The sequence below is a fragment of the Chelonoidis abingdonii genome, chromosome 7, assembly GCF_003597395.2.
Source record: "Chelonoidis abingdonii isolate Lonesome George chromosome 7, CheloAbing_2.0, whole genome shotgun sequence".
Taxonomy (NCBI): domain Eukaryota; kingdom Metazoa; phylum Chordata; order Testudines; family Testudinidae; genus Chelonoidis; species Chelonoidis abingdonii.
The window spans coordinates 100,673,170-100,685,698 of NC_133775.1; the positions used below are offsets into that span (position 1 = coordinate 100,673,170).

General features: G+C 41.4%; 1 protein-coding gene across 5 annotated transcripts in view; it reads left to right on the forward strand.

Annotated features, from left to right (window-relative positions):
• Positions 1 to 12,529, forward strand: part of SMAD5 (SMAD family member 5) — a 39,524-nt gene that overhangs the window by 14,393 nt on the left and 12,602 nt on the right. The window contains exon 1 of one of the 5 annotated variants that reach the window (XM_032776089.2): positions 125 to 327. The exons of 1 other annotated variant lie outside the window; for it this stretch is intronic. The gene's annotated coding sequence lies outside the window, so the exon portion shown is untranslated. Of the gene's footprint in view, positions 1 to 124; positions 328 to 3,055; positions 3,097 to 5,962; positions 6,004 to 12,092; positions 12,216 to 12,529 lie in introns of those variants that run through there. 3 more of the 5 variants (XM_075068158.1, XM_032776091.2, XM_032776092.2) reach the window with 3 other exon arrangements.

A 12,529-nucleotide genomic window follows, 5' to 3' on the forward strand; every position in this document is an offset into this window, starting at 1 on the left:
GAGCCCAGAACACCTCCCCATCCCCCACCCCGCTCTCCACCCTTACTTCAACTCCCCACCTCCTCCCCCAGCCCTCTCTCCCCTGTGGCTGGGATTGGCTCAGAGCCCTCCGGGCCCAGCCGGCGCCTGCGCAGTGCCGGAGGAATCTGTCTGCGCGCGCTCGCTCTCTCCTCCCTCGCCCCGGCCCAGATTCACATCCGGGGCTCTGGGCCCGGCTCTGCCCGAGCTGAGGCGCCGTGTGGGTCCCGCCGCCAGGCGCGGTCCGAATAAAGTTCTGCCGAGAGCGAGGCTGCGGCCCAGGCTCAAGGGCCGGTCGCTGCGTGTCCGGTAAGTGCGAGCGGCGGCCTGTTCGCGGGGGCGGGATGTCCGCCGGGGCCGGGGCCGGGGCTTGTGCAGCGGGTCCCTGACCCCCCCGGGGGCTCTAGGGCCGGGCCCTGGAGAACAGCTCCCCGCCGGAGCGGGCTGCGCTGGCGTGTCCCATTGAGAGGGAGAAAGCGGATGAGGCGGAGGTGAGCGCGCCTGGGCTCGGCCGGGGGTCGGTGGACGTTGAGGGAGGGGGGAGTTGTGGTCTCCTCGTGGGGAGTTTGTGAAAGTCCCGTTAGTCCTGTATATCGGGGTGACCAAGTAGCAAGTGTGAAACACGGGGGGCGGAGGGGCGATAGTTGGCACCTATACAGGAAAAAACCCCACATATTGGGACTGTCCCTATGCAATTGGGACCTCTGGTCACCCTACCAGATATTTTCTCTAGCAGCCTGTGTGGAGAGGGAGTGTCCCTGCTCGGCAGGTTTGGTCAAGGCTGAGCGGTGACTGACGAGCTGCAGAGTGACTTCACACACCGGGGGTGGGCAGCAACAGAAGGGGATCCGAGACCAATAAGAAAAATGGCACGTCTCAGAGGGGTAGCCGGGTTAGTCTGTATCCATAAAAACGACACGGAGTCCGGTGGCACTTTACAGACTAATTAATTTGGGCATAAGCTTTTGTGAGTAAAAACCCGCACTTCTTCTGATGCATCTGAAGAAATGAGTGTTTTACCCATGAAAGCTTATGTCCAAGAAAAATGACAGATACTTCCCTCTGAGGGGAGTGGAAAGAGTGGGACTGTTTAGTTTAGTGAGGAGGCTTAGGATAGGATATGAGAGGTGAGTAAAGTACTGATCAGTTGTGCCTGTTTATACTTTCTTGTAATACAAATATAAGGGGGCGGGACATTTAGTGAAATTGCAGATAAGCTCACATAACGCTGATCACTGGAAATAAGTTTTGTGTGTTCATATCTGTGGAACTCCTTGCCTCAAATTGTTAAAGGTTAGGATTTAACAGGATTTTAAAAAGATGAGGAACTAATAAGAGCAATCATAATTACGTTACCTATAATGTAAACAAGGCTGTAAACCCTCATGGTTTGTGGCATACATCAGCCACTGAATGGAACATTTGTGGACAGGTGGTTATTCCGTAATTGTAAGGATTCTCTAATTATTCACTATGGCAGTGGTTCTCAACCTGTGGTGTCCACGGACTATGTCTAAGGCAGTGGTGGTCCCCAAAATTTTCAGGGTTGTGTCCTCCCTCCTATTTGCAGCCCCTCCCCCCAGGCTGGGAGCAGGACCACAGGTGGGGTGGGATGGGGGCATCAGGGCCGGTGCTACCATTAAGGCAAACTAGGCGGTTGCCTAGGGTGCCAAGATTTGGGGGCACCAAAAAGCGGTGCTCCCATTTTTAAAAAAAAAATTTTTTCTCCAGTGGATCCTCCCCGAGTGCACGGTCGCTGCTCCACTTCTTCCACCTCCCAGGCTTGCAGCGCCAATCAGCTGTTTGGCGCCACAAGCCTGGGAGGAGAACTAGAGTGGGGACGGTGTGCTTGGGGAGGACGCGGAACAGAGGTGAGCTGGGGTGGGGAGGTGCCGCATGGCTTGCCTGGCTGGGGGGCTGCCTTGGGGGGGGGGGGGGGGCTGCCACAGGGCTCCCCACCCCAGCTTACCTCTGCTCCACCTCCTCTCTGAGCATGCTGCCCCCGCTCTAATTCTTTCGCCTCCCAGGCAAACCTGGGAGGGGAAGAGAATTAGAGCGGGGGCAGCATGCTCAGAGAGGAGGCGGAGCAGAGGTAAGCTGGGGTGGGGAGGTGCTGCATGGCTCCCCGGGGGGGAGCTGCTGTAGGGGGAGCACCTCAGGGTGTGGGGGGGAGCTGCCGCAGGGCTGGGCAGGGGGCGGGCACAAGGTGGAAGTTTTGCCTAGGGCACAAAACTTCCTTGCACTGGCCCTGGGGGGGCATGGACAGGGGTAAGGGTGCGGAGGCCAGGAGCAGAGCCCCGGCGGGGACACTTCTCCTTCTCTTCCCCCACCTCCTGTGGGGCTGGCCCAGGCCTCAACCATGTTGCCCTGGCCTCATCCGCAGCCCTGTGAACATTCCTCCGTGCCCCACAGTTTGGGGACCTCTGATTTAAAGGGTCCATGAAAGACTTTAGATTGAAAACTCTCTGAACAGAATTCTATTATATATACAGACAATAGATTTCCAAAGGGGTCCACAGCTTCAATGGAAAATTTTTAGGGGTCTGCAAATAAAAAAAAAAAAAGGTTGAGAACCACTGTACTATGGGATTTCTTGGCCTGATACAGGGTATTCGATTATATCAGGGTGGCCAACCTGTGGCTCTTCAAAGGTTAGTATGTGATTCCTTGTATAGGTGCTGACTCTGAGGATGGAGCTACAGATGCTGACTTTCAAATATCCTGTGGGGTGCTCACTGTTCAACCCCCTGCTCTGCCCCAGGTCCTGCCACCACTCCACCCCATCCCCCAAGACCCTTGTCCTTTCTCCTGAACCTGCCATGCCCTTGTTCTTCTCCCCTCACCACCAGAGCCTCTTGCACACTGCAAAACAGCTGATTGTGGTGGGCAGGAGGAATGGGGAGACGCTGATTGGCGGGGCTGCCAGTGGGTGGGAGGCACTGGAGGTTGAAGGGGGTAGCGGATGGGTGGCTGCTGACCTATTACTGTAGCTCTTTGACAATGTTCACTGGTAAATTCTGGCTCCTTTTCAGGCTCAGATTGGCTGCTCTGGATTAGATGGACTGCTTCTCTGATCCAGTAAGGCAATTTCTGTGTTCCCATGGCTTGTGGATCTGATTTGGGGGACATAATAGAGGAAGCATGGTCTTGTGGTTAAAACACAAGACTGAAAGTCAAGTGACCTGTGGGTTTTTTCCATTTCTGTGACTTCCTATGTGAACTTGGGCAAACTATTTAACCTCTTTATGTTTGATTTTCCTCTTCTGTAAAGTGGGGTAGTACTTCCATGCCTCTCAGAGACATAATTCACCAATATTTGTATAGTGCGTCATGGTTCTTTAATGGAAGGCTCTATGAAATTGTACAGATTGTACCTAATGAATAACTTGAAGATCAGATTCAATATAATGAGATATCCATGGAATAACTTTCAAAGTTTGTATTATTGTGCTATATTTCCATGTTGTCTTGTTTATAGCTGCAATATTCAGTTGTAGATACCATGTCATGCTGCTCTCCTCTCACTGTAATAGAGCCACTTAATTTAAACCCCAAATATTCAGCTACTGTGGTGGCCTTTTAACCAGCGCTTTGGAGTGGAACTGGAGCACGGAGCAGCTCTCGAGCAGTGGAGCTGCAGGTTTTTGCCTGGAGCTGGAGCGGAGCCAGAACACAGCTCCAAAGCCCTGCTTTTAACATAAATAAATAAATAATAATGAAAAAGTAAGGATTATTCAATGCACACTTTTCCCAACTGCAGTAATGCTTAGGAAGCCTGCTGTTCATGAGTACCGTAACTTTGTCAGATTCTGAATCCTGTTTTTGATTGTGTTCATCCTCATTTCCCCCCCCCACCCCCGTTTTCTCTATCTACATTTTTCTGCCATATTCTTCAAAAGCTGCAATATTTCTCACTAGTCAGCAAACAGTGGTGATGCAAGGTGATGGAAAAGCTAGTAACGTCACTAAGGGAATTTTAGTATAACTTTTGAAAACATTGGAACATAGGTCTTAGATTAAAATAAACTTTACATGGTTGAATCAGATGTGCTGCTTGATTTCATTAATTGATCCCCACAGGAAGATAGTAGTGGTTCCGTGTTTACCTCACTTGATTCCAACTTTGCTGACTAAGCCTTGAAATTACTGTTAATCGCCTCAAGACATTTATTTTTCAAAAAACATCTGCCCAGTGGTTTACCTAACTTAGTGAAACCAGCATATTTTGCTACCACATATGAAGGATATATTATAGAGGGATGAGGAAATTTTGAAAGAAAACTTTTTCAATGAAAGCAGAGGAGACACAGGACAGATAAATATGATTTAAAAATGAATGGGGGAAGGAGAAAGAAAGTATAAAAAGTTACTCTCTTCTCAAGGGAGTTTTAGAACTATGAGGAATGCAAAGGAGGGATGGGATATTGACAGCAGTGGGACTTAGATTGAATTGTTTCTCTGATATTTTTAGTTACTGAAGTTAGTACATTTGAAGACTACACACTACAGCATTGAATAGCTTCCTTGCCCTCCTGAATTTTAACCTATGGCTGAACTTGAAAGAGCTCAAGCCTGTGGACCATATTTTTCTTTGTTTCTTTATTTTTGCTGTGAAGTCAGATTTTAAATACTTGTTTTGATGACCTGCTTTATAAGTACTCTATCAATATGAAGATTATCTTAATGCCTAGTATTGTTCTCATCCCTCTCAATGCAGAATGCTAATAATGGTTTATTAAATGCACGATATGCATTTCAAGAGTTGCTTGAACAGTCTTTACAGAGGATTACGGTAAATCTTTAATATCAAGAAGCAGTTCTTTGTAACTGGTCCGTTTTTAGATTCTGCTGTTTAGGGAGGTGTTGAGTGAAAGTACCTATCTGTTCTTTGCTTTTAAAATAGAGTTAAACCATTGCATGGAGACATTCTTTGTGACAATTATATAGTGTTCTCCAAAGACCTTTACTCTTTTTTCCATTCTTGAAAGGTGGTGTAGGAGGAGCATGGGTGATCTGATATTTAAAATGCAAATAAATGAAAATCTCATCTAGCAAATCAGTATAGCTGTTAAAAAGAACACTGTAAAAGACTTTAAAAACTGATCTTCTATTGTATATAAAATATTACATCAACAAACTGAAGCTCCTGCAGTAAGGAAACAAGCTCATGCAAATTAATGGTATTTATCCTTATGACATGGAATGTTTGTGCATTTCATGGCTCACATTGAAAGTAATTTTAAATGAGTTATATTTAATACATTATCTCTCACATCTTTGGCCTTGTAAATTCTTATGCTGTTATCTGATGGAAACCTCTTCAGCAATGTTCCTGGATGCATGCAAAAGAGTTTGGCTGGCACTTCAACATGCTTGTCCAGTGCAGATTGGCAAGGTGTAGAGCAATGTCTGCCAAGTCTGTATCCCTACTGACCTACTACCAAGGTTGAGCCTGCCAATGGCTGTCATCCTTGACATAGAGGATCTTTGTCAGACTAGTTGACGCTGATCCACCAATTATGAGGTAGTGTCTGTGAATTCTGGGTCAGTGGATGTCACAAACTGACAATTCCAGAATATTTTGCCATTAACTCACAGTGCAAGGGTAAGAAGTACATTAGTGAATTACTATTGTCAGCCTTCCCTCTAAATTCTGGGGCTTTTGTAAGCTTGTCACAGCTTTAACACAGTGGTATCTTCTGTGTATATTTCCTCTTTTTTTAAAAGAAAAAAATTCATGGAAGTTTGTAAAATTTCTCCTTTCTGGTGAAACTAGGACTGTCTTTGTGTCCAATTCATTTTCTCATAGATAGTGTTTAGCATCTTGTACTGTATTTAGGCTCTTTCACGCGAACAGCTAAACTTTTGGAAGGGTTCATGCAGCTTCTTAAATGTCTTTTTATTTTAATGTGTTGTAGGGCTTTTGAAAAGTGCTGTCTTGATAGACCTGGAGAAAGAATGTCTTCCATTTTTTTCACAGAACAGGTATAGTATGGGCTGCAGTTGTGTAAATTTTCACCATACTTTTTTGGAGAGAGTGCCTTTAGCGATGAGTGTAGTTCATTTGAAATGACCGTATAGTCCTTGGTGTCTGTCTGCTAAAACTGCCCACAAAGGCATCACTTTGTGTCCTTGTTTTGGTAACTTCCTCATGTGAATAGTTGTTAATTGCGAGTTGTCTACTTATATAGGCATGTACCATAGTTTACCTACTTTAAGTGTTAGACATGTATATCATATTAGAATATACTGATTAGAATGACAAATTTATATTCGTTGGTAAGCTTCATTTAAAAAAAAAATCTGTTTCAACTGATATGGGACTAAATTGGAAAGCAGTATTTGAAGTACTTCATAGCTTTTGTTGTTAAATCATTCAGTTGTGGATATTAAAGCTTGGTTTGTTTTTTTTTGTTTGTTTGTTTTTTAAGATCAAGCTATTTTTCTATTTCTAATATCTATATTTTTACCAAAAATTTTTTTTCCTTACTTTGGATGTCTGAACAGAAGCAAGTGACTTTAATGGTAATATGAAATCAATTGTCACCAAGGTTTATATGGAAATCCAATTGGCTGAAAGTTAAAACCATTTTTCTAAAAACTACCCAGCTTCCAATTTAGTAGTCTGTAAGTAGTTTATTTTTTAAATTTATAGGGTTATATAGTTTTTGTGAAAAAAGCTGAATTCTTAGTTGTGAAAGGGAAACTTGATTTTTTACAGAACAAGTATGGCACAAGCAGTGGCAATGCAGACTTCCTTTTAACCACCTCATGAAAGTTCATCATGCATTACTTGAAATGAAACTGGTTCAGCATGGGAAAGTAACTTGTTCTCAGGCCAGTTCGACACCACAGACTTAGGGTTTAACTACGTCACTCAGAGGTGTGGATTTTTCACACCATGTGGGCAGCATTATGTTGAAGGGAGAGCTTTTGCTGTGATTAACTATGCTGATGGGAGAAACTCTCCCTTTGACATAGTGCTTTTGTGAAGAGCTACTACAGTGGCACAGCTGCAGCTCTGTATGTGCAGACAAACCTTCAGTGACCATTCAGACTTCATATATGAGGTAGAATTACATGGACAACTATACTACCGTAACCATCACTTCCTAGAAACAAGCAAGGAATTATTTGTCCTTAGGAAAAGACTATAATGAATCCTGTGACATCAGTGCATAGACAGGGGCTACAGTGTAAACTACCAGTGAATATGAAATGAGTTAGCTCACTAGGGACCCTTGTGAGTTGGCAAAGTGATACCAGAAAATATATCTGCACAGAGGGCAAACATCAACAGAAGGAAGGGACTCTAAACAAAATCGGGTGCAGTGGAAGAACAAGATAGTTGCCTCCTAGTTTCAAAGATGTTGTTAATCAAATGATTTAGTTTCCATCATAAGAAGAGATGTTGTAAAGGGTTCATGTATTATAGATCAGTATATATGCAAATATATGTATATAATTAAATATGGGCCACAGGTGGTTGTTAATAAATTCGTGGAACCAATAAAGTTGTTGTGAACTGCAAATGGCTTCTATAGTACACACCTTGTAACAGACATGACTGTGGAGATTCTAACCAAACTTCCAGTTGTGTAGATAATTCTAGTGGGCAGCTTGTTTATATTATGTAACTGTGTCATTATAAGCCGCCACTTTACTGACAAATATATTCATTGTTTCAGTTTGGGCATGGTGTTCAGGAATCCTTATGTGTCTGTCTCTTGCATTTTTAAAACTAGTAAGTAGACTAATTTATCAGGAAGAGGATAGTTCTTCTGCTACTTCAGTGTAATCTATTATGCAACTCTTGTCCATTTCATTCTTTATTTAACAGTTCAGATGGAGAAATGGAGGGTTTATCTCATATCATTATATACAACCATGTGTCATCTTTTGTTGATATGTTGTGGCATGAGTCTTATTCAGGTCCTATTAATCCAGAAGCTTGGTTGCCATGATATTAGACCAGCAGTGTTTGTAATGAAAGGTGTTTATAAAAATTTTTTCACATGTAAGTAAGTGTGAGGGGAAGAGAAATGTGTAAAATCAGAGCTGTGAATTGTTTAATTTTGGTGACAAGGCAGTTGTTCAGCAACCAGTCTCATAGTTGTTTTATTCAATAGCTGAAAGACTTAAAAATAAAGTATTTCCTTGACAAATGAAACTTAATCTGCCATTTCTACTGATAACCAGCTTTGTTAATATTCAGCTCGCCTGATATGGTACTAAGAAGGGGTTCAAACAATGGACTTGTTCACACAGATTGTCTCCTTCCATTTGCTGCAACTATTAGAACCCTAGGTCTGTAAATCAAGTCTGCCCCAAAGTCTAGTTTGGATATAGAGATTACTTCCTCTTGTGTTCAGTAATGAAGCACACACCATGCCACCTACCAAGTTACATTATGTTTTTATACCACGAATAAAGAGCCACGTGCATTACTTGGGCATATTAAAGTACCTTTGTATAGTTTAGGCTATCAAAATATTGTCTAAACAACCTGATATTCCAAATACTTAAATAGCTGAGTAGGATAGATGTTTGTGAAATGTATTGTCGATTCTCTAGATTTCAAGGGATTTTATTTGGTCTGTTAAAACTGTTCATGACTGCTTTTTTTTTTTTTTTTTTTTTTTTTTTAATTTGTGAAAAGGAAACTAGACCCAATGAACACTCTTTGTTGTTGTCTGAGATGAGCTCTTGGGTAACGTATGTATACCTTTCTGAAAAAGCACCTGAGCTTAAAGTTCATTTTTGAGCAGGTGATCCTCTTGCTGAGACAGAATGTTGTGCTGCAGTCACAACTAATTATAACAACTATATCCTTGCTGAAAAGTATCAGGAATGCTGACTTTTGAAAGTGGATGTTCCATTGAAGTATTTCAAGCAGCAAGTCACTGTGGTACCTCAAAACCTTTTTATAAATGACTTTTGACCCCATATTATCTGCATAGAACACAAGTGAGGGATCTAGATGTAGGATATATATGTAGCTTATAAATTTTAACCCCTTTTTAAAGACTGCAGCTTTTAGGATAAAAACATTTCATTTTTTTTTTAGACAAATAGCTTAAAAGATTTTTATGGCGCTAATAAAGATCCAAAGAAATAATCAGGATTTTAATCTACCAATAAATACAACTTTTTTTTTTTTGTATTAAAATAAGGCTTTAACCTTTATCAGTATTGCTCTCTCTAAATGCCATCTCCCAAGGGCGTATAATGAAAGCAAAATTCACAGTACCATTTAACCTGCTGGAAACGTTACTGATTTTACACTGCTCTTAAATGAAAAGTGGAAATGAATTTCTCTTAAAGATGACCAGGAAGTCTGATCATGTTGTTGGATAGCCAAAATTGATTTATGGTACATGAAGTTGAGTGTTTTATGGTGTACAAATTATATAGTTCTGCTCAGTTAACAGAATCTTTTTAGTTTTAGTTTATCTAGTTGAAATTCTTAGATTCTCATCTTCTGTGAAGTTGAGGGCTTTTACAAGCCAATCTAGTACAATAACACCTATAAATTGACAGTTTTACTACTGTTTGTTTAAAACTTTGTTTCAAGTACATATGTTGGGTAAAGTTAGGTGTACTTGAAATTTCTGTGTGTAAATGAGTCTCTATTCTGCATTTCATGAGCTGTTCATTGTTCCCTTCCGTTTGAGAGAATAAGAGCATGTCTTCACTAGCAACGTTAACATGGCTGTGTAGTCGCGGCACCAGCTCTGGGGCAAAACCCGCCTCTACAAGGGGAAGAGCTACCAGCTCTGGTGCACTGTCTACATTGGCACTTTACAGCACTGAAACTTTCAGTGCTCGGCGGGTGTTTTTTGTTTTTTTTTTTCACACCCCTGAGTGTGAAAGTTGCAGCGCTGTAAGGTGCCAGTGTAGACAAGCCCTTAATATAAGGATACTTGCCACTCAATATCTATGATCCAAATAGTGAAAAAGGAACTTTCTCATTTTAAATCTTTCCCTTTAGATCCCAAAATGCTGCACAAAGCATGGACCAGTGTAACTGTCTTAACAGGTTCTTTTGGTGCAGTCCAGTACTGAGAGATGGGAAAAGATAAGACCAATCTGAAATGGTTTGAACACCACAGTCTCAGACTCCAATATGAGTTTTATTCCTCTTTGCATCATAATGTGCTATGCAAAGGGAGGAGATGATCTTTCCATTACTCTTATTCTCTTCAGCTGTTTTAAAATATTTAAAATAAAATGTTTTCCCAAATGAATATCCTTCAACAATTCATAACAACCTGGCCTTTGTAGGCAAGTTCTTAGTATGTTATCCCTTGTAGTCTTTGCATTCTCCTGAAAAATGGGAATGGATATGGTCATTTTTCTCAAAGATGCACAAGAACCCCCAAAGCCTCAACCTTCTGTTGTTAGATCTCAGGAACACAGCACCTCTTAGTTTTGCAGCTGATTATTGAGCACTCAGTGCAGGAAATGGTTGCTGGACTGAGAGGTAGGCTATCTAGGATCGTTTTTCTTCCTGCAGAAAGTCTGTCCAAAGTAGTGTTAACCTCTTTATCTTTATCATGGCAAAGTGTGTGTTCTTTTATTTATAAGACCCCCCCCCCCCCAAAAAAAAAAAAAAAAAAGAGCTGAATGTGGATAGAATATTGATGTTCTGGTTCCGAATTACTTACACTTTTACCCTTTGCTGATATTCAGAATGGTTGCTTGATGTAGGCTTAAGGTAATCCTTTAGTTGCAGTCATAAAGTATAATAACCTATGCCATAAACTGGGACTTAAACAGTTTTTCTGGTGGGTAAATGTTAAATATTGGGAAGGTACCCATTGTTATCTCTAGGTATTTTTAAAGCTGTCTGACAGCCTGGGGTCTGAAGTTAAAAAAAAAAACACCACCAATTATTTTAGGTAATCTTATTTACTTTTATGGGTTGTAAGAAAAGTAATTAAAGTTCGGATGATCAAAGACAGTGGTATGAGAATATTGACATCTTGAAAGTGAATAATTTTGTCTTGTTTAGTACTGAAATACTTAAAATCTTTTTTTTCTCTCGTATGCAGATTCAGGGTTCCAGAGTGTGTTTGATGTTCTCATTCACCAGAGTTTATCAAAAACTGAGAGACAATATTGTTTGGCAGTCTCTGTAGCAAGAAAGGAAGCATCTTTTGTTATTGACATCCTTTCTCTTAACTCCGCTCTTGCTTTTTGCCAGCTGCTCATTGTCTGTACTTGATTGTGTAGTAGTCACAAGGGATTTCACGAGCTCTTATCAGCTAGTTGCCACAGCACATCATTTCCTCATGTCATCTTTACTCCCTGTTTTTTTTCTTTAAACCAGAATCTGGTGGGTAGTGTGTGAACACTGTTTCTTTATGACATTGTGTACAGAACAGTACTGTTCAAATCAACTCCCTTAAACATTTTATGATAAAGGTCTTCTGGCACTTATTCTGCAGTCTCTTCACCTTTTTAGGAAGAACATGAATTGCAAAAGCTTGAAAATCCACTGCTTATAATCCCTATCCCAGCAGCCAGGAGGCTGGGGAAAGTGGCCAAGCATATCAGTGAGGTGGCCAAGGTGATTAACTGTGTCTAAAATCTTTTTTTATTAGCTATCCTCAGTTATTCTCCCAATCTCATCATTATTTGCAGCTACAAAAAATGGAATACCCAAGCAGAGTCCAAGAACAGTACCCTGGTAGAAGCTTCAGCAAACCTTCTCGGCAGTTAAGGTGATGTCAGGATAGGGTTCTCCAGAGCAGTGGCTCTCATCCTTTCCAGATTACTGTACCCTTTTCACGAGTCTGATTTGTCTTGGTACCCCCAAGTTTCACCTCACTTAAAAACTACTTGCTTACAAAATCAGATATAAAAATGTCACAGCACAGTATTACTGAAAAATTGTTCGTTCTCATTTGACCACATAATTATAAAATAAATCAGTTGGAACATAAGTATTGTACTTACATTTCAGTATGTAGAACAGTATAAACAAATCACTGTCTGTGTAAAATTTTAGTTTGTACTGAGTTCGCTAGTCCTTTTTATGTAGCATGTTGTAAAACTAGGCAAATATCTAGATGAGTTGATGTACCCTCTGGAAAACCTTTGCATACCCCTGCTTGAGAACCACTGCTCCAGAGTATTGCCCTTGGAACTTGCTGGTTACCCATATCCCTCAATTTGTCTGTATCTACCTTTTGGTGAATAGAATTAGTTTGTCTGTTTGTAGTCTAGTAAACTTTTTAGCTATTAAGCAAATAAGGTTTGTACATGTTTTTTACCTATGCCATATCTACACTAAACTGCATACTGTATAAAGCTAACTTGGAAAGCTTTGCATTCAAGTCCCATTCAACCAACCAATGTCAGGAAATCCAAAGTTACAGGAGATGGAGAGGAGTACCTTGCATCTCATGGAAATCACCCTGGTCTCCCCCGACCTAGCACTGATAGTGTGAAAGGAGTCATACAAAATTGTCTTTCAGGTAGAAGAATGGTAGTTGTGATGTGGGTC